The 26,579-nt window shown below is 60.7% G+C and overlaps 1 long non-coding RNA gene across 7 annotated transcripts; it reads right to left on the bottom strand.

Annotated features, from left to right (window-relative positions):
- Nucleotides 1-2,292: 2,292 nt before the first annotated feature.
- LOC141999976 (uncharacterized) lies at nt 2,293-26,579 on the bottom strand. 7 transcript variants are annotated; one of them, XR_012642131.1, is made up of 6 exons: nt 26,515-26,579; nt 12,511-12,704; nt 11,467-11,590; nt 10,594-10,663; nt 10,126-10,261; nt 2,293-2,669 (listed from the first exon to the last, which is right to left on the bottom strand). It is a non-coding gene; the product is annotated as an uncharacterized LOC141999976 (long non-coding RNA). The 7 variants fall into 7 exon arrangements; XR_012642132.1 differs by having other exon boundaries at nt 10,502-10,663; XR_012642130.1 differs by having other exon boundaries at nt 10,594-10,933.

The following is a 26,579-nucleotide window of genomic DNA, read 5'->3' on the forward strand; positions in this document are numbered from 1 at the left end:
AGTTCGTTCTAGGAACAGGGCCAGATTGACTTTTTGTGGGCCTGGCACCAAACATATTTGTTGTCCCCCCTGGGGAATGAAGAGGCCGGGGCAAGAGCACAGCGGGGTGGATTTGATTTAAATCACTCGTCAGGAAGTCTCCATTTAATCATGGTTTTCTACATAAAAGTGCATTCTTGTTGGTTGTTATAACCTTAATACACATTCTTCACAACTCAGAGTTTCATGTAGGTTTCACTTTTAGAAGGGAAACACTATACATTTTTAAACCATGATTTATTTTGAAAACTTTTCAGATGAGTTTTACAGCTATGTCACAAAATGAATGAGTGTTTGGTTATTTCATTTACCAAAGGTAACTGACGCAGAGATTTATGAAGTTATTGGGAGGTGAACTCTCTCCAATTCAACAGGTTAATCATTAATATTTGGAAGATTTTCTTGCCAGGCTGTATTAGGAAGAGAACATCCCCAGACAGATATTTAAATTGCTTTATTTAACTAAAACAACAACATGAAGTATTCTGGATATTTTTCTTCAACAGCAAACATAATAGTTTAACAAAAAGCGTATGTCCCTCACTTCTCATGTTTATCTCCAGACTTCTTTTCCTTGTCCAGATCTATTCTGCCCCCAACAATCTTCTATTCATTGAACTTTTTGAAACTTTTCACTTTTAAAGAGAGGTAAGGGGTTGACCCTGTGTCCACATATTTGCAGAGGGACAATAGAGTTGAGGTCTGTTATTTCTCACCTCTCTATATTATTTATTTATTTAAAACATTTTTGCTGTTAAGAAGCATGTTACCTCTGGAGACACAAATCCACAGTCTGAGAACTGCAAAACTAAGCATCTCTGATGTACCTTAATTAAAACAATCTTTAGATATTTTTTCCTCAAAAATCCAATTTAAATTAAAAAAATCAGATTATTTGATTTTTTTTAAAAAGTCATTGATTTTCATCCACCCTCAAAGTTGGGCATGGGGGGCGGGGGGAAGGATTGGTCCCCAGCTGGAGTGAGGCAGGGGACAGGGGCAAGATGAGCACAGCGGGGGATGAGGGGAGGACTAGTCCCTGTTGATTGGAGCGAGGCAGGGTCTGAGGGCAAAAGCACAGTGGGGCAGGAGCTAGGGTTGGTCCTTGGAGCAAGAGAGGGGCTGGGGGTAAACTGCAAGCACAGCAGGGCTGGGAAGGGGGTAAACAGGATCCCCCCCACTCCTGCCCACATAGGGTGGTTACATACCTTAGCCCTGGTTCTAGCCTATTCTCGTCATCTCGCTCTGCACTGAGCTGAGGGTGGGGGTGCACTGAGCACAGGGCTGGGTGTGAAGGAGAAGGCTGGGGGTTGGGGTACAGGGTCTGAACAGGAGGTAGAATGAGGGAGGGGGCTCAGGGTTGGGGCAGGAGGTTGGGGGTGTGTAGCGCTTACCTGGGGCAGCTCCCATTCGGTGCCAGGGGTGCAGGTTGGTATGTGGGGGGGAGGGTGCAAGAGCTCCACTTTGGTGCTCAGGGTGGGGGTGGGGATGTGTGGGGGGTGCAGGAGTCAGAACTGGGGACTGGGTGTGTGTGAGGGGGGTGCAGGAGTCAGGGCTGGGGTGTGTAGGAGTCAGGTCAGAGGGCTGCATGTGTGGGAGAGGGCTGCAGGGGTCAGGGCTGGGCAGGTGCGCTGGAGTCGTGGGGGTGCTCCCAGCCCCCTGCCCTGAGCGGTTCACAGGAGGGGGCTGGAGGGGGTATACCCGATTCCACCCGCTTCCTCATGGCCCTGTCCCTGCCTCTTCTCCACGTCTCCCTCTCTCTGCCCGGCACACCGCGGACCGGGCGTAGGGGGCGGAGGTGGGGCGAGTCCGCAGCGAGCTGCAGGGCGAGGCGGGAGCTTGGCTGCCGGCGGCCTCGGAGCAGCAGGACTGAGCCCGGGGCGCAGCCCCACCAAGCTTCTCCCCCGCAGGGGAGAGTGGGGGCGGAGAAGAGTGGCTGGGCCAGGGCCCCCCTACCCAAGACTCCCCCGCCCCCCATCTCCAGCAGTCGGGCCGCCCCCCCCCCTTTTTTTTTTTTGCACTTGGGGCGACCCTGATTCGGGTGTGCCTGGGCCCACCCCGTGCGCACGCCTCTGAAGCTAGCATTATTGTGTGATCCTTGAGAACCCCGGAGCTGTGCTGTCCCTGAGCAGTGTGAGCAGGAATTGTGCTTTTTCACACTGCTTGTGAACACACGGGAGTCCAGCTAGCCGGCTTTCAGCTCCCCCACTATAAAAAGTGATCAAGCCCTTCCTATACCACAGACCCAGGGCCTTGAAGGGACGGGTCAGCGCGGAGAATTCAGGGCTTGCCAACAGGGGGACACTCAGCAAAATGAAGTTTGATTAGTAGAAGGTGTGACTTGAAAGTGGATTAGTTAAATGGCATCGAACCCCTCACTAACCCCATCAAAGAACTGACCTTACATAGCGCATCAGAGCTCAAAGCTATTTCTTTATGTTTTTTGGGAGAAAGCTACATATTCCACAGTCCACACCCCTCTTCAAATGAGAGTTTTGGGGAGGTTGCAGAGAGGTTCCCTGTGCCTCTCTGGTGACTTGGCTTCTGGATTCTCCTGGTCTTTATCTTCTCCTGCTCCTGCAGTGTTGATTTTCTCTCCTTCACCATCCTGCAGCCTCCTCCTTCTCTTCCTGTTGAAATAGCAGCAGCAGTTGCTCTGGTATCTTAGACCTTGTCTACTTCCTGGAACAGTGGGGTCCTATCCCCATTGGCCTATATACAGCCCCACTGTGTAACCCAGATGTAGCTGCATCTTAGTACCAAGACACCAGGGGTCACGGCGCCAGTGGAGATGGTACACACAGGCCACTGCCCCACGTGGCCACCAGACGTCAGACTGTGCCCTGTGTTAGCTGGCTACCACACTTTACTGCCCCAAGACGTGAGGTACACGCAGGCTACACATGAGGTACACAAAACCTGTTCTCAAACTGGGCACCAGGGGTCACTGCAGCACTGGCCGGGGGGACACATGCAGGGCACTGCCTCACGTGGCCACCAGGAGTCACTGCTGCAATGGTGGTGGTGGGGGAATGATAAACAGGCCACGGCCTGAAGTGGCCGCTACCACAACGGTGTGTGTCTGTCTGTTGTGGGAGGGAGATACCAAGAGGGCACTGCCACACCAGGCCACCACGGGGAGGTCACTGCTCCAATTAGTAGTGCCTCAACTGGCCAACAGGGGGCACTATCTCAGATGTGGGAGTGCGGGGAGAGAAGAGGAAATCAAAGGCCACTGCCTCACTTAGCCACCAGCAGTCACTACCCAAATAGGGGATGTCATAAAAATAAAGGGAAGGGTAAAACTCCTTTAAAATCCCTCCTGGCCAGAGGAAAAATCCTCTCACCTGTAAAGGGTTAAGAAGCTAAAGGTAACCTCGCTGGCACCTGACCAAAATGACCAATGAGGAGACAAGAGACTTTCAAAAGCTGGGAGGAGGGGAAAAAACAAAGGGTCTGTGTCTGTCTGTATGCTGCTTTTGCTGGGGACAGAACAGGAATGGAGTCTTAGAATTTTTAGTAAGTAATCTAGCTAGGTATGTGTTAGATTATGATTTCTTTAAATGGCTGAGAAAAGAACTGTGCTGAATAGAATGACTATTCTTGTCTGTGTGTCTTTTTTGTACCTTAAGGTTTTGCCTAGAGGGATTCTCTATGTTTTGAATCTAATCCTGCACTTAGGATGGAAGAATCCAATGCACCGCTACAGACTAGGGACCGAATGGCTAGGCAGCAGTTCTGCGGAAAAGGACCTAGGGGTGACAGTGGACGAGAAGCTGGATATGAGTCAACAGTGTGCCCTTGTTGCCAAGAAGGCCAATGGCATTTTGGGATGTATAAGTAGGGGCATAGCCAGCAGATCGAGGGATGTGATCGTTCCCCTCTATTCGACACTGGTGAGGCCTCATCTGGAGTACTGTGTCCAGTTTTGGGCCCCACACTACAAGAAGGATGTGGATAAATTGGAGAGAGTCCAGCGAAGGGCAACAAAAATGATTAGGGGTCTAGAGCACATGACTTATGAGGAGAGGCTGAGGGAGCTGGGATTGTTTAGTCTGCAGAAGAGAAGAATGAGGGGGGATTTGATAGCTGCTTTCAACTACCTGAAAGGGGGTTCCAAAGAGGATGGCTCTAGACTGTTCTCAATGGTAGCAGATGACAGAACGAGGAGTAATGGTCTCAAGTTGCAATGGGGGAGGTTTAGATTGGATATTAGGAAAAACTTTTTCACTAAGAGGGTGGTGAAACACTGGAATGCGTTACCTAGGGAGGTGGTAGAATCTCCTTCCTTAGAGGTTTTTAAGGTCAGGCTTGACAAAGCCCTGGCTGGGATGATTTAACTGGGAATTGGTCCTGCTTCGAGCAGGGGGTTGGACTAGATGACCTTCTGGGGTCCCTTCCAACCCTGATATTCTATGATTCTATGATTCTAATCACCCTGTAAGGTATCTACCATCCTGATTTTACAGAGGTGATTCCTTTACTTCTATTAAAAGTCTTCTGATAAGAAAACTGAATGCTTTTTCATTGTTCTAAGATCCAAGGGTTTGGGTCTGTGGTCACCTATGCAAATTGGTGAGGATTTTTACCAAACCTTCCCCAGGAAGTGGGGTGCAAGGGTTGGGAGGATTTTGGGGGGAAAGACGTGTCCAAACTACGTTTCCCAGTAAACCCAGTTAAAGTTTGGTGGTGGCAGTGGAAATTCCAAGGGCAAAGGGTAAAATTAATTTGAACCTTGGGGAAGTTTTAACCTAAGCTAGTAAAAGTAAGCTTAGGAGGTTTTCATGCTGGTCCCCACATCTGTACCCTAGAGTTCAGAGTGGGGAAGGAACCTTGACAGAGGAGACAAACACACACACACAGGGCACTGCCCCAATTGGGGGATATATAGAGGGTATTGCCCCACGTGGATGCCAGGGATTAGTGCCTGCCATAGCTGGCCACAGAGGGGGTGGGGGGCTACACACAGGGAGCTGCCCCACTTGGCCACCAGTGCACATCCCTAGTTGGGGAGTGATGTGCACCAGGAACAGGGCTCACTGCCACAAGGGGGTTGGAAGATACCCAGGGTACTACCTAACACGGCCACCCAGGCACCCTGCCACCTTGGGGGAGGTGAAGAACACACTTAGAGCACTGACTCATCTGGCTACCAGTGGTGCCTAGCCAGCAGGGGTCACTATCACAGTGCTGGGGGGGAGATACACATAGGGCACTATCCCACCTGGCCAGCAAGGGTCAGTGCCCCAACAAGAGAGATATTCACCATGCACTGCCTCACCTGGGCACCAGGGGGCCCTGCACCCTGACACCGACCCACACATATCCCTGGTGAGCAGGCGTGTGCCTGTGTGTTACTCTGCACTTTAAGGAATGAGGCAAAGGCTAATTTTACTTAAATTTCTGATGAAGAAAGCTCTGAGTTACAACCCTCACCTTGCTGAGCACCTGCCTATAGCCAGAGCAGTGTCCCCGGTGACAGTAGAGACCCCAGAACACAGAGACCCAAAGGGGAAGCAGCTTTTAGGGGAAGCAATGACAGACTCTGGGGAAGCAGAGAAAGACCAACTAACTGCAGAGGGGAAAATCATAATCTATCAGGGAGAAAGAACTGACTCCGCGAGGACATCACACCAACTCCAGCCAGGCTGGGATACCAGCAATTCGGGGCTGGAGCAGCTCCAGCTAGAGGCTAGGCGGAGGCAGGGGACCTCAGTCTCTCTGCCGAGCAGGCTGCTTTGGGTGCAAGGAGGGACAAGGAGCCCCTCCGGCCAGGGTCTTGCTGCCCAAGGAGGGGGAGATCTGGGGCAGTCTTTGGAGGAGCTGGTTCAGCAGCCGTGAGCCCGCTGGCTTGTCCAGGCCTGAGCTCTCCAGCAGCACCCTGTGCACAGGTGTACACATGGGATGGAGGCACCAGTGTAAAGCTACAGGGCCTGACTCTGCTGAGTGCTGCCTGCAAGAGACGGGGCAGAGTCCAGGGCAGATGGGGGCAGGAGATGACAGGGCCAGCACCCATGAGCTGAACCCATCACACCTCTGGCCCGTGACGTCACCACCCGTCCCTGCAGCTCTCCACCTGTCCCGCTGTCCATCCAACCCTAAAGCCTCCCATCCGCCCCCACTGTATGCAACATACAGCCCTTCACCCATCTGCCTCACACACTCATCTATCTCCTCATGCATCCTGCCGGCCCTCTGGGTGTCCGTGCAGAGGTGTGGACAGGGCCCGATTAACCTTCTGTGAGCCCGGCACCAAACGTATTTGTGGGTCCCCATGGGGGAATGGGGCATGGCACAAGGGGGGGTTGATCACCAGAGCCAGGGGCCAGCCAGGGGTAAGGCACAGGGAGGTGGGGGGAGGGAGACACAGCTCCGGTCTGCACAGCCCCACACAGGGGCTCTGTTTGCAAACCTGCAGCCACCAGACACATACTGGCCCACCCAGCCCTGCGCTGCCAGCGTGCTCTGCCATACCACCCCCCTGCCCATTGCTCCCCATCCTATTATGCCCAGCAACTCCTATGCCCAGTGCCCCCTCACCCAGAGATCTGGCCTACAGACCCCTATGCCCAGCACCCCTGTCATAAATATAAAGGGAAGGGTAAACCCCTTTAAAATCCCTCCTGGCCAGAGGAAATCTCCTCTCACCTGTAAAGGGTTAAGAAGCTAAAGGTAACCTCACTGGCACCTGACCAAAATGACCAATGAGGAGACAAGATACTTTCAAAAGCTGGGAGGAGGGAGAGAAACAAAGGGTCTGTTTGTCTGTCTATATTCTGTCTTTGCCGGGGTTAGACCAGGAATGGAGTCTTAGAACTTTTAGTAAGTAATCTAGCTAGGTACGTGTTAGATTATGATTTCTTTAAATGGCTGAGAAAAGAATTGTGCTGAATAGAATAACTATTTCTGTCTGTGTATCTTTTTTGTAACTTAAGGTTTTGCCTAGAGGGGTTCTCTATGTTTTGAATCTAATTACCCTGTAAGGTATCTACCATCCTGATTTTACAGGGGGGATTTCTTATTTCTAATTACTTCTATTTTTATTAAAAGTCTTCTTGTAAGAAAACTGAATGCTTTTTCATTGTTCTCAGATCCAAGGGTTTGGGTCTATGGTCACCTATGCAAATTGGTGAGGCTTTTTATCCAACATTTCCCTGGAAAGGGGGGGTGCAAGTGTTGGGAGGATTGTTCATTGTTCTTAGGATCCAAGGGTCTGGGTCTATAGTCACCTAGGCAAATTGGTGAGGCTTTTTACCAAACCTTGTCCAGAAAGTGGGGTGCAAGGTTTTGGGAAGTATTTTGGGGGGAAAGACGTGTCCAAACAGCTCTTCCCCAGTAACCAGTATTTGTTTGGTGGTGGTAGCGGGCAATCCAAGGACAAAGGGTGGAATATTTTGTACCTTGGGGAAGTTTTGACCTAAGCTGGTAAAGATAAGCTTAGGAGGTTTTTCATGCAGGTCCCCACATCTGTACCCTAGAGTTCAGAGTGGGGGAGGAACCTTGACAACCCCTTTCACAGCCCCCCCCCCACAACTGCCCAGCACCCCATATTCCTGAGGGAATTCAGCACCAAAAAATTAAAAATTCTGTGCACTATTTGAAAATTCTGCAAATGTTATTTGTCAATAAATGAATGTGGAAGCTCCGGCCTGGCAGTGGGGAGCAGAGGCCACTGGCTGCGTGGACGTGGGAGATCACCCTGCAGGCTTCCCCCTCCCGTCCTGGGATAGGGACTCGGCCGTGAGGCTGCACCCGACCCTGACACAGTGTAAGGGATAAACCTGCCCCAGAAACACGCTTGGCCACTGCCCCTGCGCCAGGTGTGGGCAGACAGGCTCAGCCTGGCAGGATCGAAATGTGGAGGGGCTCAGTGTGAGGGGATGCAGGTGGGGTAAGAGGGTTCTGTGTGGAGCAGTCGGGCTGAGGTGGCTCACTGCGGGATCTGGATGCACAGGGGCTTGTTGAGGGGCTCCAGGTGCAGGCGCAGTGGGACTCTGCAGAGGGCTCCAAGTGAAGGTGGCTGGGGCTCAGCAGGAGGTGTGTAGGTGTGGGGAGCTCAGCGCAGGACGGGTCCGGGTGCAGGGGAGGTAGGGCTCATTGGAGTGCGGGTCCAAGTGTAGCAGGCTGGGGCTCTGTGGGGTGAGTGTCCGGGGGGCTTATCGGGGTGGTCCAGGTGCAGGGGAGGTGGGGGCTTGTCAGGGTGAGGGTTTGATGGGCCTGCTTAATGGGGAGCCTCAGCTGCTGCCAAGGGGATGCTGCATGCCGGGCCCCCGCTTCCCCCTGCCCCCGCTTCCTCTATCACTTCTCTTCCCCATCCCGTGCTCCTTCCCCATTGCCCCAGCCCTGCTCATCCCACCCCCTTCCTTCCCTACGGCTTATTTCCCCCCGCTCCCCCCACCCCGCCCTGCCCCAGCACACGCACTCACTCCTGTACAGAGAACAGGATGGCTCCTCCCAGCACGCAGACGGGGAGCCCGACAGGCACTAGGACCCAAAAGGCAGCGTCCACCTGCAAAGTCAGCAGAACTGAGAGCTGGGGGTGGCTCTCTTTCCAACAGAGCTCCTACAGCCCATCAATCAGCACTGAATAAATATCACAACACTAACACCTTCCAGGCCAGATTTTAGCAGAGAGCCTCTAAGCCTCACTGCGGGGAGCTTCCCCCCAGGAACCCTGAACAGAATATCTCTGCCAGCCTCCAGCCCAGGGTTGAGCCTTCGCTTCCTCCCATGCAGCTCTCAGAGAAAAAGCTCCTTCGGTTCCCCGAAGGGGAAAATCCACAAACAAACCTTCCCTTTGCTCTCACGCCTCTAGGGGCCCAGGACAGCCAGGTATCCATCCCAGCCCATGCAGGGGTAGGAGTTCCTGCTGCTCCCTGTTGACCAACACTGACCTTGCGCTGCCCTGGGGGGGCTGGGGGAGCTGCCCCATTTTCCACACGTACGTCCTGTTTCTGGGAAGGAAGAACTACGGCGCTAGTGTTAAGTCCCTGCTGCACCGTGCTCTGCACAATGCCAGAGCCTCACCGGGCCGGAGCCTCCTTTGTCAGCCACCTGCGAGAGGAGCAGGCTCGCTTCCACAAGACTTGGGGAGTTCGGAGAAATGGGGCAGAGGACGAAGTCTAGAGACACCAGTGGGAGCCCCATGCCCTGAGCTAAGAGAGCTAGTGCCCGATAAAAGAGCCTTCGCTGTAGAACTTCCACCACCCGCGGCGGAGAGGAGCCAGCAGTGGCGGGGGGGGGGTCAGAGGGCGGAGAGGATCCCCGGGCCTGGCTGGCCAAAAGGAGCGAGCAGTGGGCGAGAGGGGAGAGGGGGTAGTGGGGCCTCGGGGCACATGTCAAGTGGAGGGGGCCAGGCCGGGACTCCTTCTGAGCGTGGGCCCGGTGCCACAGTGCCAGTGGCACCGTTCGAAACCCAGTACTGGGCGTGGACCCCGAGCGAGGCTTTTGGGTGATGCAGTAATGGAGCCAGGGATGATAAGGGGGTTTCTAGGCATCTCTAATCCCAGCCCCACTTCTCCTGTGCCCTAAGCCATGACCACGAATCCACCCCTCTCCGTCTCAGACCCCACAGCCCCAAAGACATGACTGGCCACTCACGCTGTGACCCAGTTATGCCAATGAAGTCTCCCCAAACTCTCTAGGAAGATACGGGTTGGGAGGGGCAAGCCACTTAGCCCAGTAGGGCAGAGACCATGGCTGTAGGCAGACAGACCCAGCCTAGCCCAGAGGAGACTGGGAGGGGGGAGCAGAGGAAGAGGATTCAGGCAACTGAACATAAGTGTCCATGAAAGGAGAGAGAGAGTTTGAGTGTGAGTTGGCCAACACAGTAGAGAAGACAGAGAGAGAGAGAGAAACCTAGGAGGAAGGAAAGAAACTCAGAACAGGGAGTCACCCTCATGGATTCAACCTTCTCCTGGGGAGCACACCCCACTCCTGGCCAGAGAGATGATCAGCCCCCGCAAATGGCAACATCATCTCCCTTGAAGCCACAGCTAGGCAGGAAACCCACACCCAGCTAACAGGAAGTCCCTGCTTGGAGCCAGGGGGGCTGCGACCAGAGCCCTCCCCAAACCAGACACTTACCTCACTGACAGCGACAGCTGCTTCGCTCCCAGCTGGACAGGTCTTGCCTGGCATCAACAGGATTCACGCTGTCACTGCTCTCGCTCACTTTCCATCTCACCTCGGGGCTGGACTCCGTCCTCACAACTTCTTTCCTCTTGGTATTAAACAGAACAAAAGAGGGAAAGAAAAAGCAATGGTGGCGAGGCTCCTCTTCTCGCTCCTCCCGCACCCCAGGGCTCTGGCTTCAACCCTCCTCCCATTATGCCATCACAGATACAATTAGAAATCGCCCCTCTGCACCTGCACCCAAAGGAGTCACTCTGCACAGGAGACGATTGTCTCTTCCCCTTCCCTTAATACCACGCGCAGCTCACGGCCTCTGAAGAAAACTAACCTGGGAAGAGCTGAGGAAGAGAGTGCCGTCACCGCTGATTCACACTCAGTGTGGGAAAGGCAGAAAGCTCAGGACTGTTCATCTCTGCTTACCGGGATGTCCAGCCTGCTCAGCTCCACTTCTTCCAGCTTCTCCTCTGCCTGGGGCTCCTGGGCGACTCATCTGCTAGCGCAGGAAATAACCGACGAGCGAGGCAGCCCTGCCCACAGCTCTACTGGTGCGCCAGAGCTCGGCCGCCCTCCGTCTCCCACATGCTCTAGAGCAGCCCCACGCAATGAAAAGAGACAGAGCCAACGGGCTGCGTGGCCAGTCACCCCACCTCCCCCATTGTCGCCTCCAGGACCCGCTATGATTCTCTTCCCTCCTGCTAGATGGTGCAGGCTCTCGAGACCAAGCCTGTGGGGATCAATGCGCACTTCTCCTGCCCATGGCCTGCGGTAGGACGGAGTAAAAAGAGAGAGAGGGTGAGCTGGACAGGTCTTGCCTGGCATCAAGACACACACACACACACACACGTCTTTTCCCTTGGTGCCAAACACAACGCAAGAAGGAAAAGCAAAAGTTACCGTCACACTCTGCCGTGATGGCGGGGCTCTTCTTTTCGCATCTCCCACACCCCAGGGCTCTACCCTGAATCCCCTTCCCATGATGTTCTCGGAACTACAATTAGAAGCACCCCAGTGCACCTGCACCCAAAATCGTCACTCTGCACAGGAGACTCTTGTCCCTTCCACTGGTCTTAACCCCGCAGAGCCCCGGGCTCAGCTAGGATGCACCTTATTATTCTTGAGTACCGGGGCGCTCGTTCTCTCCTTCCTATCCCTCTTGGACTCCATCTGTGAGAGAGGACAGGGAAGTGTTACAGACACAGACACCCTCCCGCATCTCTCTGCACCCTGGGCTCACACCTGGTTGTCTCCCCAATCATTGGCATTGTCCAGCATGTCTCCCTCCACAGAAGTCACCTGGCCTCGTCTTAGACGCCATCTTCATATCGCTCTTCTCCTTCCCACGCCCCATTGCAGACACCACATCGCACCCACAGGGCTCCCAAACCATGTCACCTTCGGCCAAAAACCACACCCCACCCTGAGGGAGCAAAGAGTCTTTGTGAGCCCAGCACAAACCAGACAGGAAAAGATTCACACTCACACCCAGCCCAGCCACATTGGGAGCTTGCCCCCGCCTTCCCCGCCACAGGGCCACGGAGCTCATGGATGGAGAAGTTTGGTGGGCTGTGGGGGCCCCTGAAGGACTAGCTCAGCGTGTGAATGAGTGACCAGGATATATGTGGGGGGCGGACTGTGGGGTTGAGGTGTCCAGGAGGACCCAAGGGAAGGGAATAGGGGGATTCGAGGTAGAGGAGGGAAGGGTTACCAAGGTGCACTGTGGGAATAGGGGATTTAGAGACCCCAGAGGGGACGGGTTGGGGGCGTGTTTGAGGGCCCCACGGTGGCTGAAAAGGGGAACCCGTCAGGTTGGGGGGTAGTCGAGACTGGCGATGAGGAACCTGGCACATTGGGGATGGACAGGGGGAGGGGTGACGGAAAAGTGGGGGCCAGCAATGGGGAAAGGGGTGGGAGTCCTTTGGGGGTGGGGTGCTGAGGACGGCGGGAGGAGGTTGGGGGTGGCAGAACATTTCGGGGGATGCTGGGGGCCGAGGGATGAGGAAAAGGGTTGGGGTGAACTAGGGGGGAGTTTGGGGAGTGGGGTCTGAGGGATCCCCTGGATGGAGGGCGGGGCTGGGGTGGATGGGGGGATGGAGGGGCCCATGGGGGGGCTGGAGAGGATGTCGGGGGCCAATGGCTGAGGAGGGTGTGGGGGGGACTATGGGAGGTGTTGGGGGGGGGCTGAGGGAGCGCATGGGTGGGGGAGGGGTTAGGGGGCGCAGACTCGGACCGGGGGCGGGGCCGGGCTGCTTGTGGCACGCGGGCGACACGTGGCTGAGGACGGGAGAGGGACCCGCTCCGCCCACCTCTCCCTCCGCCCCCCCCTTGGGGGCCTCTGACCTTCTCCTAATGGCGTCCTGAGAGCAGCCCTCACTTCCTGTGGCCGCAACTTCCGGACATGTCACATGTCCTGTGAGCCCCCGTGTCTCCATTCTTCCAGGGCTAGCCCGCACCAGGTGAACAGAGCCATTTACAACCCAGTGTCCCAGTCAGTGGGAGCCATCAAGCTTCCAAACCATCATCAACGGCCCACACTGTCCATAATTACAAGAGGACTTCAAAGTCATACTTCATATTTCTAGCTTCAGACACAAGAATGACATGTGTACAAGAATGATACAGATAGGATGACCACACTCAGGAGATGATAAGCCTTGTAATGAGACCTTACCAGAGACTTTTTTGCATAAAGCATAATCCAGTTACATCATATTCACACTTGTAAGCATATTTCCATAGAACATAGAGACTGCAGAGGTGTGGGGGGAGCCCAGGGCTGAGATAGCACGTCATGTGGGTCGGGAGTGAGGGGCACCAGCAGAGCAGTGACTGGGGATCCCAAGGCTGGAACAGGGGGGGCTGCGGGTCGGGAGTGAGGGGCACCGGCAGAGCGGCGAGGGGGGAGCTCAGGGCTGGGACAGCGGGGGCTGCGGGTCGGGAGTGAGGGGCACCGGCAGAGCGGAGAGTGGGGAGCTCAGGGCTGGGACAGCGGGGGCTGTGGGTCGGGAGTGAGGGGCACCGGCAGAGCGGCGAGTGGGAGGCTCAGGGCTGGGAGAGCGGGGGCTGCGGGTCGGGAGTGAGGGGAACCGGCAGAGCGGCGAGTGGGGATCCCAGGGCTGGGACAGCGGGGGCTGCGGGTCGGGAATGAGGGGCACCGGCAGAGCGGTGAGTGGGAAGCTCAGGGCTGGGACAGCGGGGGCTGCGGGTCGGGAGTGAGGGGCACCGGCAGAGCGGCGAGTGGGGAGCTCAGGGCTGGGACAGCGGGGGCTGCGGGTCGGGAGTGAGGGGCACCGGAAAAGCGGAGAGGGGGGGCTCAGGGCTGGGACAGCGGGGGCTGCGGGTCGGGAGTGAGGGGCACCGGCAGAGCGGCCAGTGGGGAGCTCAGGGCTGGGAGAGCGGGGGCTGCGGGTCGGGAGTGAGGGGCACCGGCAGAGCGGCGAGGGGGGAGCTCAGGGCTGGGACAGCGGGGGCTGCGGGTCGGGAGTGAGGGGCACCGGCAGAGCGGAGAGTGGGGAGCTCAGGGCTGGGACAGCGGGGGCTGCGGGTCGGGAGTGAGGGGCACCGGAAGAGCGGCGAGTGGGAAGCTCAGGGCTGGGACAGCGGGGGCTGTGGGTCGGGAGTGAGGGGCACCGGCAGAGCGGCGAGTGGGAGGCTCAGGGCTGGGAGAGCGGGGGCTGCGGGTCGGGAGTGAGGGGCACCGGCAGAGCGGTGAGTGGGAAGCTCAGGGCTGGGACAGCGGGGGCTGCGGGTCGGGAGTGAGGGGCACCGGCAGAGCGGCGAGTGGGGAGCTCAGGGCTGGGACAGCGGGGGCTGCGGGTCGGGAGTGAGGGGCACCGGCAGAGCGGAGAGTGGGGAGCTCAGGGCTGGCACAGCGGGGGCTGCGGGTCGGGAGTGAGGGGCACAGGCAGAGCGGCGAGTGGGGAGCTCAGGGCTGGGACAGCGGGGGCTGCGGGTCGGGAGTGAGGGGCACCGGCAGAGCGGCGAGGGGCGGGCTCAGGGCTGGGACAGCGGGGGCTGCAGGTCGGGAGTGAGGGGCACCGGCAGAGCGGCGAGGGGCGGGCTCAGGGCTGGGACAGCGGGGGCTGCGGGTCGGGAGTGAGGGGCACCGGCAGAGCGGCGAGGGGGGAGCTCAGGGCTGGGATAGCGGGGGCTGCGGGTCGTGAGTGAGGGGCACCGGCAGAGCGGCGATTGGGGAGCTGAGGGCTGGGAAAGCACGGGCTGCGGGTCGGGAGTGAGGGGCACCGGCAGAGCGGCGAGGGGGGAGCTCAGGGCTGGGACAGCGGGGGCTGCTGGTCGGGAGTGAGGGGAACCGGCAGAGCGGCGAGGGGGGAGCTCAGGGCTGGGACAGCGGGGGCTGCTGGTCGGGAGTGAGGGGAACCGGCAGAGCGGCGAGGGGGGAGCTCAGGGCTGGGACAGCGGGGGCTGCGGGTCGGGAGTGAGGGGCACCGGCAGAGCGGCGAGGGGCGGGCTCAGGGCTGGGAGAGCGGGGGCTGCGGGTCGGCAGTGAGGGGCACCGGCAGAGCGGAGAGTGGGGAGCTCAGGGCTGGCACAGCGGGGGCTGCGGGTCGGGAGTGAGGGGCACAGGCAGAGCGGCGAGTGGGGAGCTCAGGGCTGGGACAGCGGGGGCTGCGGGTCGGGATTGAGGGGCAGCGGCAGAGCGGCGAGGGGGAGGCTCAGGGCTGGGACAGCGGGGGCTGTGAGTCGGGAGTGAGGGGCACCGGCAGAGCGGCGAGTGGGGCGCTCAGGGCTGGGACAGCGGGGGCTGCGGGTCGGTTGTGAGGGGCACCGGCAGAGCGGCGACGGGGGAGGCTCAGGGCAGGGACAGCGGGGGATGCGGGTCGGGAGTGAGGGGCATCGGCAGAGCGGAGAGTGAGGAGCTCAGGGCTGGGACAGCGGGGGCTGCGGGTCGGTTGTGAGGGGCACCGGCAGAGCGGCGAGGGGGGAGGCTCAGGGCAGGGACAGCGGGGGATGCGGGTCGGGAGTGAGGGGCATCGGCAGAGCGGCGAGTGGGGAGCTCAGGGCTGGGACAGCGGGGGCTGTGGGTCGGGAGTGAGGGGCACTGGCAGAGCGGCGAGTGGGAGGCTCAGGGCTGGGACAGCGGGGGCTGTGAGTCGGGAGTGAGGGGCACCGGCAGAGCGGCGAGTGGGGCGCTCAGGGCTGGGACAGCGGGGGCTGCGGGTCGGGAGAGAGGGGCACCGGCAGAGCGGCGAGGGGGGAGCTCAGGGCTGGGACAGCAGGGGCTGTGAGTCGGGAGTGAGGGGCACCGGCAGAGCGGCGAGTGGGGCGCTCAGGGCTGGGACAGCATGGGCTGCGGGTCGGGAGTGAGGGGCACCGGCAGAGCGGCGAGGGGGGAGCTCAGGGCTGGGACAGCGGGGGATGCGGGTCGGGAGTTAGGGACACCGGCAGAGCGGTGAGTGGGGAGCTCAGGGCTGGGAGAGCGGGGGCTGCGGGTCGGGAGTGAGGGGCACCGGCACAGCGGCGAGTGTGGGCTCAGGGCTGGGACAGGAGGGGCTGCGGGTCGGGAGTGAGGGGCACCGGCAGAGCGGCGAGTGGGGATCCCAGGGCTGGGAGAGCGGGGGCTGCGGGTCGGGAGTGAGGGGCACCGGCAGAGCGGCGAGTGGCAAGCTTAGGGCTGGGACAGCGGGGGCTGCGGGTCGGGAGTGAGGGGCACCGGCACAGGGGCGAGTGTGGGCTCAGGGCTGGGACAGCAGGGGCTGCGGGTCGGGAGTGAGGAGCACCGGCAGAGCGGCGAGTGGGGATCCCAGGGCTGGGAGAGCGGGGGCTGCGGGTCGGGAGTGAGGGGCACCGGCAGAGCGGCGAGTGGCAAGCTTAGGGCTGGGACAGCGGGGGCTGCGGGTCGGGAGTGAGGGGCACCGGCACAGGGGCGAGTGTGGGCTCAGGGCTGGGACAGCAGGGGCTGCGGGTTGGGAGTGAGGGGCACCGGCAGAGCGGCGAGTGGGGAGCTCAGAGCTGGGCAGCAGGGGCTGCGGGTCGGGAGTGAGGGGCACCGGCAGAGAAGCGAGAGGGGAGCTCAGGGCTGGGACAGTGGGGGCTGCGGGTCGGGAGTGAGGGGCACCGGCAGAGAAGCGAGAGGGGAGCTCAGGGCTGGGACAGTGGGGGCTGCGGGTCGGGAGTGAGGGGCACCGGCAGAGCGGCGAGTGGGAGGCTCAGGGCTGGGACAGCGGGGGCTGCGCGTTGGGAGTGAGGGGCACCGGCAGAGCGGCGAGTGGGAAAGTCAGGGCTGGGACAGCGGGGGCTGTGAGTCGGGAGTGAGGGGCACCGGCAGAGCGGCGAGTGGGGCGCTCAGGGCTGGGACAGCGGGGGCTGCGGTTCGGGAGTGAGGGGCACCGGCAGAGCGGCAAGAGGGGAGCTCAGGGCTGGGACAGCGGGGGCTGCGGTTCGGGAGTGAGGGGCATCGGCAGAGCGGCGAGTGGGGAGCTCAGGGCTGGGACAGCGGGGGCTGCGGGTCGGGAGTGAGGGGCACTGGCAGAGTGGTGAGTGGGAGGCTCAGGGCTGGGACAGCGGGGGCTGTGAGTCGGGAGTGAGGGGCACCGGCAGAGCGGCGAGTGGGGCGCTCAGGGCTGGGACAGCGGGGGCTGCGGGTCGGGAGTGAGGGGCACCGGCAGAGCGGCGAGGGGGGAGCTCAGGGCTGGGACAGCGGGGGATGCGGGTCGGGAGTGAGGGGCACCGGCAGAGCGGCGAGTGGGAAAGTCAGGGCTGGGACAGCGGGGGCTGTGAATCGGGAGTGAGGGGCACCGGCAGAGAGGCGAGTGGGGGCGCTCAGGGCTGGGACAGCATGGGCTGCGGGTCGGGAGTGAGGGGCACCGGCAGAGCGGCGAGAGGGGAGCTCAGGGCTGGGACAGCGGGGGCTGCGGGTCGGGAGTAAGGGGCACCGGCAGAGCGGAGAGTGGGAGGCTCAGGGCTGGGACAGCGGCGCTGCGGGTCGGGAGTGAGGGGCACCGGCAGAGCGGCGAGTGGGGATCCCAGGGTTGGGACTGCGGGGGCTGCGGCTCGGGAGTGAGGGGCACCGGCAGAGCGGCGAGGGGGGAGCTGAGGGCTGGGACAGCCGGGGCTGTGGGTCGGGAGTGAGGGGCACCGGCAGAGCGGCGAGTGGGAAGCTCAGGGCTGGGACAGCGGGGGCTGCGGGTCGGGAGTGAGGGGCACTGGCAGAGCGGCGAGTGGGAGGCTCAGGGCTGGGACAGCGGGGGCTGTGAGTCGGGAGTGAGGGGCACCGGCAGAGCGGCGAGTGGGGCGCTCAGGGCTGGGACAGCGGGGGCTGCGGGTCGGGAGTGAGGGGCACCGGCAGAGCGGCGAGGGGGGAGCTCAGGGCTGGGACAGCGGGGGATGCGGGTCGGGAGTGAGGGGCACCGGTAGAGAGGCGAGGGGGGAGCTCAGGGCTTGGACAGCGGGGGCTGCGGGTCGGGAGTGAGGGGCACCGGCAGAGCGGCGAGTTGGGAGCTCAGGGCTGGGACAGCGGGGGCTGCGGGTCGGGAGTGAGGGGCACCGGCAGAGAAGCGAGAGGGGAGCTCAGGGCTGGGACAGCGGGGGATGCGGGTCGGGAGTGAGGGGCACCGGTAGAGAGGCGAGGGGGGAGCTCAGGGCTTGGACAGCGGGGGCTGCGGGTCGGGAGTGAGGGGCACCGGCAGAGCGGCGAGTTGGGAGCTCAGGGCTGGGACAGCGGGGGCTGCGGGTCGGGAGTGAGGGGCACCGGCAGAGCGGCGAGGGGGGAGCTCAGGGCTGGGACAGCGGGGGCTGCGGGTCGGAAGTGAGGGTCACCGGCAGAGCGGTGAGGGGGGAGCTCAGGGCTGGGACAGCGGGGGATGCGGGTCGGGAGTGAGGGGCACCGGCAGAGCGGCGAGTGGGGATCCCAGCGCTGGGACAGCAGGGGCTGCGGGTCGGGAGTGAGGGGCACCGGCAGAGAGGTGTGGGGGGAGCCCAGGGCTGACATAGCAGGGGCTGCGGGTCGGGAGTGAGGGGCACTGGCAGAGCGGCGAGGGGGGAGCTCAGGGCTGGGACAGCGGGGGCTCTGAGTCGGGAGTGAGAGGCACCGGCAGAGCGGCGAGGGGGGAGCTCAGGGCTGGGACAGCGGGGGCTGCGGGTCGGGAGTGAGGGGCACCGGCAGAGCGGCGAGTGGGGAGCTCAGGGCTGGGACAGCGGGGGCTGCGGGTCGGGAGTGAGGGGCACCGGCAGAGCGGCGAGGGGGAGGCTCAGGGCTGGGACAGCGGGGGCTCTGAGTCGGGAGTGAGGGGTACTGGCAGAGCGGCGAGTGGGGAGCTCAGGGCTGGGACAGCGGGGGCTGCGGGTCGGGAGTGAGGGGCACCGGCAGAGCGGCGAGGGGGGAGCTCAGGGCTGGGACAGCGGGGGCTCTGAGTCGGGAGTGAGGGATACCGGCAGAGCGGCGAGGGGGGAGCTCAGGGCTGGGACAGCGGGGGATGCGGGTCGGGAGTGAGGGGCACCGGCAGAGCGGCGAGTGGTGAGCTCAGGGCTGGGACAGCGGGGGCTGCGGGTCGGGAGAGAGGGGCACCGGCAGAGCGGCGAGTGGGGAGCTCAGGGCTGGGACAGTGGGGGCTGCGGGTCGGGAGTGAGGGGCACCGGCAGAGCGGCGAGAGGGGAGCTCAGGGCTGGGACAGCGGGGGCTGCGGGTCGGGAGTAAGGGGCACCGGCAGAGCGGAGAGTGGGAGGCTCAGGGCTGGGACAGCGGCGCTGCGGGTCGGGAGTGAGGGGCACCGGCAGAGCGGCGAGTGGGGATCCCAGGGTTGGGACTGCGGGGGCTGCGGCTCGGGAGTGAGGGGCACCGGCAGAGCGGCGAGGGGGGAGCTGAGGGCTGGGACAGCCGGGGCTGTGGGTCGGGAGTGAGGGGCACCGGCAGAGCGGCGAGTGGGAAGCTCAGGGCTGGGACAGCGGGGGCTGCGGGTCGGGAGTGAGGGGCACTGGCAGAGCGGCGAGTGGGAGGCTCAGGGCTGGGACAGCGGGGGCTGTGAGTCGGGAGTGAGGGGCACCGGCAGAGCGGCGAGTGGGGCGCTCAGGGCTGGGACAGCGGGGGCTGCGGGTCGGGAGTGAGGGGCACCGGCAGAGCGGCGAGGGGGGAGCTCAGGGCTGGGACAGCGGGGGATGCGGGTCGGGAGTGAGGGGCACCGGTAGAGAGGCGAGGGGGGAGCTCAGGGCTTGGACAGCGGGGGCTGCGGGTCGGGAGTGAGGGGCACCGGCAGAGCGGCGAGTTGGGAGCTCAGGGCTGGGACAGCGGGGGCTGCGGGTCGGGAGTGAGGGGCACCGGCAGAGAAGCGAGAGGGGAGCTCAGGGCTGGGACAGCGGGGGATGCGGGTCGGGAGTGAGGGGCACCGGTAGAGAGGCGAGGGGGGAGCTCAGGGCTTGGACAGCGGGGGCTGCGGGTCGGGAGTGAGGGGCACCGGCAGAGCGGCGAGTTGGGAGCTCAGGGCTGGGACAGCGGGGGCTGCGGGTCGGGAGTGAGGGGCACCGGCAGAGCGGCGAGGGGGGAGCTCAGGGCTGGGACAGCGGGGGCTGCGGGTCGGAAGTGAGGGTCACCGGCAGAGCGGTGAGGGGGGAGCTCAGGGCTGGGACAGCGGGGGATGCGGGTCGGGAGTGAGGGGCACCGGCAGAGCGGCGAGTGGGGATCCCAGCGCTGGGACAGCAGGGGCTGCGGGTCGGGAGTGAGGGGCACCGGCAGAGAGGTGTGGGGGGAGCCCAGGGCTGACATAGCAGGGGCTGCGGGTCGGGAGTGAGGGGCACTGGCAGAGCGGCGAGGGGGGAGCTCAGGGCTGGGACAGCGGGGGCTCTGAGTCGGGAGTGAGGGGCACCGGCAGAGCGGCGAGGGGGGAGCTCAGGGCTGGGACAGCGGGGGCTGCGGGTCGGGAGTGAGGGGCACCGGCAGAGCGGCGAGTGGGGAGCTCAGGGCTGGGACAGCGGGGGCTGCGGGTCGGGAGTGAGGGGCACCGGCAGAGCGGCGAGGGGTGAGCTCAGGGCTGGGACAGCGGGGGCTGCGGGTCGGGAGTGAGGGGCACCGGCAGAGCGGCGAGGGGGAGGCTCAGGGCTGGGACAGCGGGGGCTCTGAGTCGGGAGTGAGGGGTACTGGCAGAGCGGCGAGTGGGGAGCTCAGGGCTGGGACAGCGGGGGCTGCGGGTCGGGAGTGAGGGGCACCGGCAGAGCGGCGAGGGGGGAGCTCAGGGCTGGGACAGCGGGGGCTCTGAGTCGGGAGTGAGGGATACCGGCAGAGCGGCGAGGGGGGAGCTCAGGGCTGGGACAGCGGGGGATGCGGGTCGGGAGTGAGGGGCACCGGCAGAGCGGCGAGTGGTGAGCTCAGGGCTGGGACAGCGGGGGCTGCGGGTCGGGAGAGAGGGGCACCGGCAGAGCGGCGAGTGGGGAGCTCAGGGCTGGGACAGTGGGGGCTGCGGGTCGGGAGTGAGGGGCACCGGCAGAGTGGCGAGAGGGGAGCTCAGGGTTGGGACTGCGGGGGCTGCGGGTCGGGAGTGAGGGGCACCGGCAGAGCGGCGAGTGGGGAGCTGAGGGCTGGGACAGCGGGGGCTGCGGGTTGGGAGTGAGGGGCATCGGCAGAGCGGCGAAGGGGGAGCTCAGGGCTGGGACAGCGGGGGCTGCGGGTCGGGAGTGAGGGGCACCGGCAGAGCAGCGAGTGGGAGGCTAAGGGCTGGGACAGCGGGGGCTGCGGCTCGGGAGTGAGGGGCACCGGCAGAGCGGCGAGTGGGGATCCCAAGGCTGGGACAGCGGGGGCTGCGGGTCGGGAGTGATGGGCACCGGCACAGCGGCGAGTGGGGAGCTCAGGGCGGGGATATGCGGGGGTACGGGTCAGGACAGGCAGTTTTGCCCAGAGCGTTCAGAGCTGCCCTCTGTCTGCCCTTTCTCTGGACAATCCCTGCTCCCAGAATTCACCAGGCCCTGGTCTGAACGCTTCCCCTGCGGGCTGAGCTGGTTTTGTTCACTGGGATCCTGTCGGATGGGCGGGGGGGAAGTGACAGTCCCACCCCAGAGCCGACACCCACCTGTCACCCAGCACCCTCGGCCCCGGCCCCACCAGCCTGGTCAGACGGGTTCGTCCTCCCTGTCTGGGGAAGAGAAACCAATGACTTGCCAAGGAGCTATGGGTGTGTGTGTGTGTGTGTCCGTCCGTCCGTCCGTCCCCGCAGCGCTCAGCGGCACAGGTCAGCCGGGGAGCTGGGCCCTGCCGTGCTCTCAGGGCATCTACACTGCAGCCGGGGGCTGCTCCCCAGCAGTGTCTGGTGGAGCTCAGGCACTGACGGGGCGGCGGCAGCAGCCATGTGGGGGGTTAGGCGAGTGACCCGGGGCCGTCTCATGGTGTCGGCTGGGTTCATGCTCAGGCGACTAGCCCCAGCCACCGGCCGAGCCACCACGGCCACGCTGCTGCTCTTAGCACACTAGCTTGGGCGGCAGCTGCTGGCTGGCTGGACCCTGGGGGTGGAGCCGGCACACAGGGAAACCCCCTGGCCTGGGGATTCCTTGCCAGGATTCCTGGGAGCTGCCCATCCCCGTGGCTCGTGGCTCGTGTGGCTGCCTCCCAGGCCCAGCAATGGCTCTGGAGGGCGACTCGGGCCACCTGGGGGAGAGGTGACCCAGGCAGGGGGAGGACGTGGGGTCTGACTTACGGATAAAATTGGTTTCAGAGTAGCAGCCGTGTTAGTCTGTATTCACAAAAAGAAAAGGAGGACTTGTGGCACCTTAGAGACTAACCCATTTATTTGAGCAGAAGCTTTCGTGAGCTACAGCTCACTTCATCGGATGCATAAAGTGGAAAATGCAGTGAGGATGTTTTATACCCCCAGACCATGAAAAAATGGGTGTTTATCACTTCAAAAGGTTTTCTCTCCCCCCACCCCACTCTCCTGCTGGTAATAGCTTATCTAAAGGGATCACTCTCCTTACAATGTGTATGATAATCAAGGTGGGCCATTTCCAGCACAAATCCAGGTTTAACAAGAACGTCTGAGGAACAGTGCGGGGGCGGGGGGGGGGAGGGTTAGGAAAAAACAAGGGGAAATAGGTTACCTTGCATAATGACTTAACCACTCCCAGTCTCTATTCAAGCCTAAGCCACAGGGCCTAATAACATCAGCCACACTATCAGAGGCTCATTCACCTGCACATCTACCAATGTGATATATGCCATCACGTGCCAGCAATGCCCCTCTGCCATGTACGTTGGCCAAACCGGACAGTCTCTACGTAAAAGAATAAATGGACACAAATCAGATGTCAAGAATTATAACATTCATAAACCAGTCGGAGAACACTTCAATCTCTCTGGTCACGCGATTACAGACATGAAAGTTGGGATATTACAACAGAAAAACTTCAAAACCAGACTCCAGCGAGAAACTGCTGAATTGGAATTCATTTGCAAATTGGATACAATTAACTTAGGCTTGAATATAGACTGGGAGTGGCTAAGTCATTATGCAAGGTAACCTATTTCCCCTTGTTTTTTCCTACCCCCCCCCCCCCCCCCCCGTTCCTCAGACGTTCTTGTTAAACCCTGGATTTGTGCTGGAAATGGCCCACCTTGATTATCATACATGTTGTAAGGAGAGTGATCCCTTTAGATAAGCTATTACCAGCAGGAGATTGGGGTGGGGGGAGAGAAAACCTTTTGAAGTGATAAACACCCATTTTTTCATGGTCTGTGTGTATAAAACATCCTCACTGCATTTTCCACTTTATGCATCTGATGAAATGAGCTGTAGCTCACGAAAGCTTATGCTCAAATAAATGGGTTAGTCTCTAAGGTGCCACAAGTCCTCCTTTTCTTTTTGTGGATAAAATTGGTCTCCTCTGTCTGTGGTGCTCGGCGGCCTGGGTCAGTGCCGGCACCTCCCAGTGACAGGTCGGGACGGGAAGGGGGGGTTAGAATTTCCCTCCAAAGCTATTTTAGGGTCTGATCCTACAAGCCTCCCACGTACCCAGTGCAGGATGGCTCCAGACTCCTCACCCAGTCCAGTGTTGGTGAGTACAGCAGAGAACTGGAAGCAGCAAACTGGGGGGTCGTATAAAGAGACGAGAAATACAATTTACTTCTGAAAGGAGAAGAAAAGACGACATTACCGAGCTGTGTAATGGGGCGACCTGACCCTCAGAGACTGCGAAGGGAAATCTCAGGGGCTCTGCTCACCTGGCCCCAGGGCTGTGTCCTCAAGACAGGCCTGTGGGAGAAGGGAAATCGCCAGAGAGAGGAGTGGGGCCCAGTGTGGATTTTTGGGCTGTGGCAGGGAATTTAGGTCCTGAGACTGGAGCCATAAAGAGGGAGTGGGTGAAGGCTCCCCTCTGCTTTCAGGCTGAAGGAATCCTGGGTTGGTCAGTCTCTCCAGGGGGGTCACATTGCTCACAGGCAAAGAGAGGAGGAGAACTGCCCCCAGAAGGACACATGCAGATCCTGGAGAAAAAGAAAGAGAAAAGAGACCAGCAGCAGGTGAAGGTGGCTGAGTGGGGGATTCCCTTGTGTGTGTGACGGAGCACTTGGGAAGCTGTGTCCATTCAAACACACTGAGCTTTAAGATGGAGGAAGGCCGGACTTCTGTGACTCGGTAAAGGATTTAGGTGTCATAATGGACATACAACTCAGCATGAAATCCCCGTGCGATGCTGTGGCCATCCTTGGACGCACAGACAGGAGAATAGTGACTAGAAATAGGGCACCAGAGATATCTCTGGATACCACCATGGTCAGACCAACACTGGAATCTTGCATACAGTCGTGTTGGCCGCATTTTAAGAGGAAGAATGAAAAATTGGACAGGGGGCAGAGAACCCCCTCCACCCCCCCCCCCCCAAAAAAGGAGCTGAAAAGTTGCCTTTCAGTGCGAGACAAGAGCTGAATCTGTTCAGTTTCTCACAAAGAAAACCAAGAGGTCACTTGATGACAGTGCGTAAATCCCCTCACAAAGAGAAACCTGGGTATGAAAGGGCTCTTTAACCGAGCAGCGAAAGGCAGAACAAGAACCAATGGCTGGAAGTTCATGCCAGAGAAACTAACATTAGAAATTTGGAACACATTTGAAATCGGGTGATTAAACTTGGAACAAGGTACTCAGGGCAATGATGGATTCTCCACTCCACGTGGAGGTGGCAGGAGGGGGCAGGGGGTGCTGAAGCAAGTGCTCTCAGGTGATATAGAAAACGATTTCTCTCCGGTGGTTGGCCGGTGGGCCTTGCTCACATGCTCAGGGTCTCACTGATCTCCATTTTTGGAGGTTAGGAAGGAATTTCCCCCAGGTCAGATTGGCAGGGATGTTGGAGTTTTTGCTGTGCTCTGTGGCATGGGGCACAAGTCACTTGCCCGGATCAGCTAGGTGTCATGTGTCTGGGGGTCACACTGGATTATTTTGTTGTCCTGACTGGCCTGAAAATCAAGACCTGGATGTTCTGGCTCCAATGTTGCAGTGTCTGACCCGTGGTCACTCCAGCTCCCAGGTGCCTCTTCCCAGTCTAATCCGCAGCCAGTCTTCAGAGGACGGCAGCTGCCGCGCAAGGCAATCGGGGCTGGCGGGAGTGACTCTGGGGCAGTCACTAGCCACAGAAAACAGACCATCTCCCAACACCCCGACTGCTGCCCCTCAGGTCTCTGGCCGTACAGGAGACGGGCCAGGCCCCCATGGGAGGAATGAGGGGGATGGAAACCCCCGGGATGGGGAGTTGTGTTTTTCAGCCATGTTGGTGTGTGGGTCTCACTCAGACCCATGCACTGTACCCACACGCAGAGCCAGTTCAGATTGTAAAACCCCACACCCACGAGGGATGTGTTCATCTCAGCACAAGTTCGGCTTTAACCTGTTAGAAATAACTTTGGAGCTATTGTGGGGTCTCAGAGCCAGAGGACACCAGACCCCTGAGCTGTCAGTGGAGAGCCAGGTGACCCATCAGCAAGGCCTTGTGCATGCTGGCCCTGGTGGGGGAGGAGGGGAGGCAAACACATAGCTAAGGGAAAAGGGAAGGTCACACACACAGCCGGAGCACTCACCCTCCTGCACCCCTGCCCCAGCCTGGAGCCCCGTCCCGCACCCTGAACCCCTCATTTCTGGCCCCACCCCAGAGCCCGCACCCCCCATTAGAGCCCTCACCCCCTCCTGCATCCCACCCCCCTACCCCACCCCAGTGATAGCGAGTGAGGGTGGGGGAGAGCGAGCCACCAAGGGAGGGGGAATGGAGTGAACTGGGGGCAGGGCCTTGGGGAAGGGGCGGGGCAGGACCTGAGGGGAAGGGGCGGGGCTAGGGCATGCACTTTTGTGCAGAAAGTTGGTAACCCGACATCAGGTGTAGCATAGATGCTGCCTTTGGTTTTGCCAGTGGGTGCCCCATCCCGGCTCCGCCCTCTCCCCCAAGGCCCCAGCCCCAACTCACCCCACCCCTTTCTGCCCCCTTCCCCTGGTTCCCCTCCCCTGGGGGTCTCCCACTCACTCCTTCTTGCCCCCTTCCTGCCTCCCCCCAACTGCTAGTTTTCAGCCTATTTATGCACTTTTCATATTCTACTGATTATTGTTATTGGGTTCTTAATGCCATCATTAAAATAGTAACGAACTACGTAAGGACATGATCAGGAGTTACAGGGTTTTAAAATGATTACACTCAGCTCCAGGTGTCTTCACTAACAGCCCAGTGGAAAGACGTGAGGTTCGCTCCACTTCGCACCTGCTTGGGGCCTCTTTGGCAGCTGTGGGCCAGTGATGGCTGTGGGAAGGTGGCAGCTGCGAGGGACAAGCCATGGGGAGTCTTTCTCCTCCCCCTGCCCCTCTCTTCTTTCTTCTCCAAGTCTTTGCTCCCCTTCCTGATGTTTCCCCTTCTTGCTTCCCACCCATGTGCCTTTCCCCATGCCCCCTCCTGGTGGCTCGGTCTAGGGCCTGGCCCACCCACACACTCAAAGCGCAGAGGAGGCTCCGGGTAGAAAGGTCGCCCAGTGGTTCAGTCACAGCCCTGGGGGCTCGGGCGTGCTGGGTTTGGTTCTCTGCTCTGCCACAGACTCCCTGCTTAGCCTTGGGAAAGTCACTTCACCTCCGTGTACCCTAGATCCCACCTGGGGCTAATACTGACCCTGCCTCCTAGGCACAATCCAGTCATGGCTGTGTGATGAGGGGGAAACGGAGACACCAAGGTGGGTAGATTGGGGCTGAATTTCTCCACAGCCTGAGAGTGAGAGCCAGCCCCGCACAGGGGGGAACGGGAGAGGGGGGGCTCAGGCCAGCTCTGCACAGGGGGTCGTTGGGGCTTCAGCCCTGCAGCTTCTGCTCCTCAGGCAGCAGGAGGCTTCAGCGCCGCATCTCCTGTCGGGGTCGGGGCTTCCCCCCCCGAAACTGCCCTGCCCCCACCCACCCTAGGCGAGCTGGGCTCCCTTGGTCCCCTGATGGCTGGTCGCCCTGGTGGGTGCTGAGCACCCC

The sequence above is a fragment of the Natator depressus genome, chromosome 16 (genome assembly GCF_965152275.1).
Source record: "Natator depressus isolate rNatDep1 chromosome 16, rNatDep2.hap1, whole genome shotgun sequence".
NCBI lineage: Eukaryota > Metazoa > Chordata > Testudines > Cheloniidae > Natator > Natator depressus.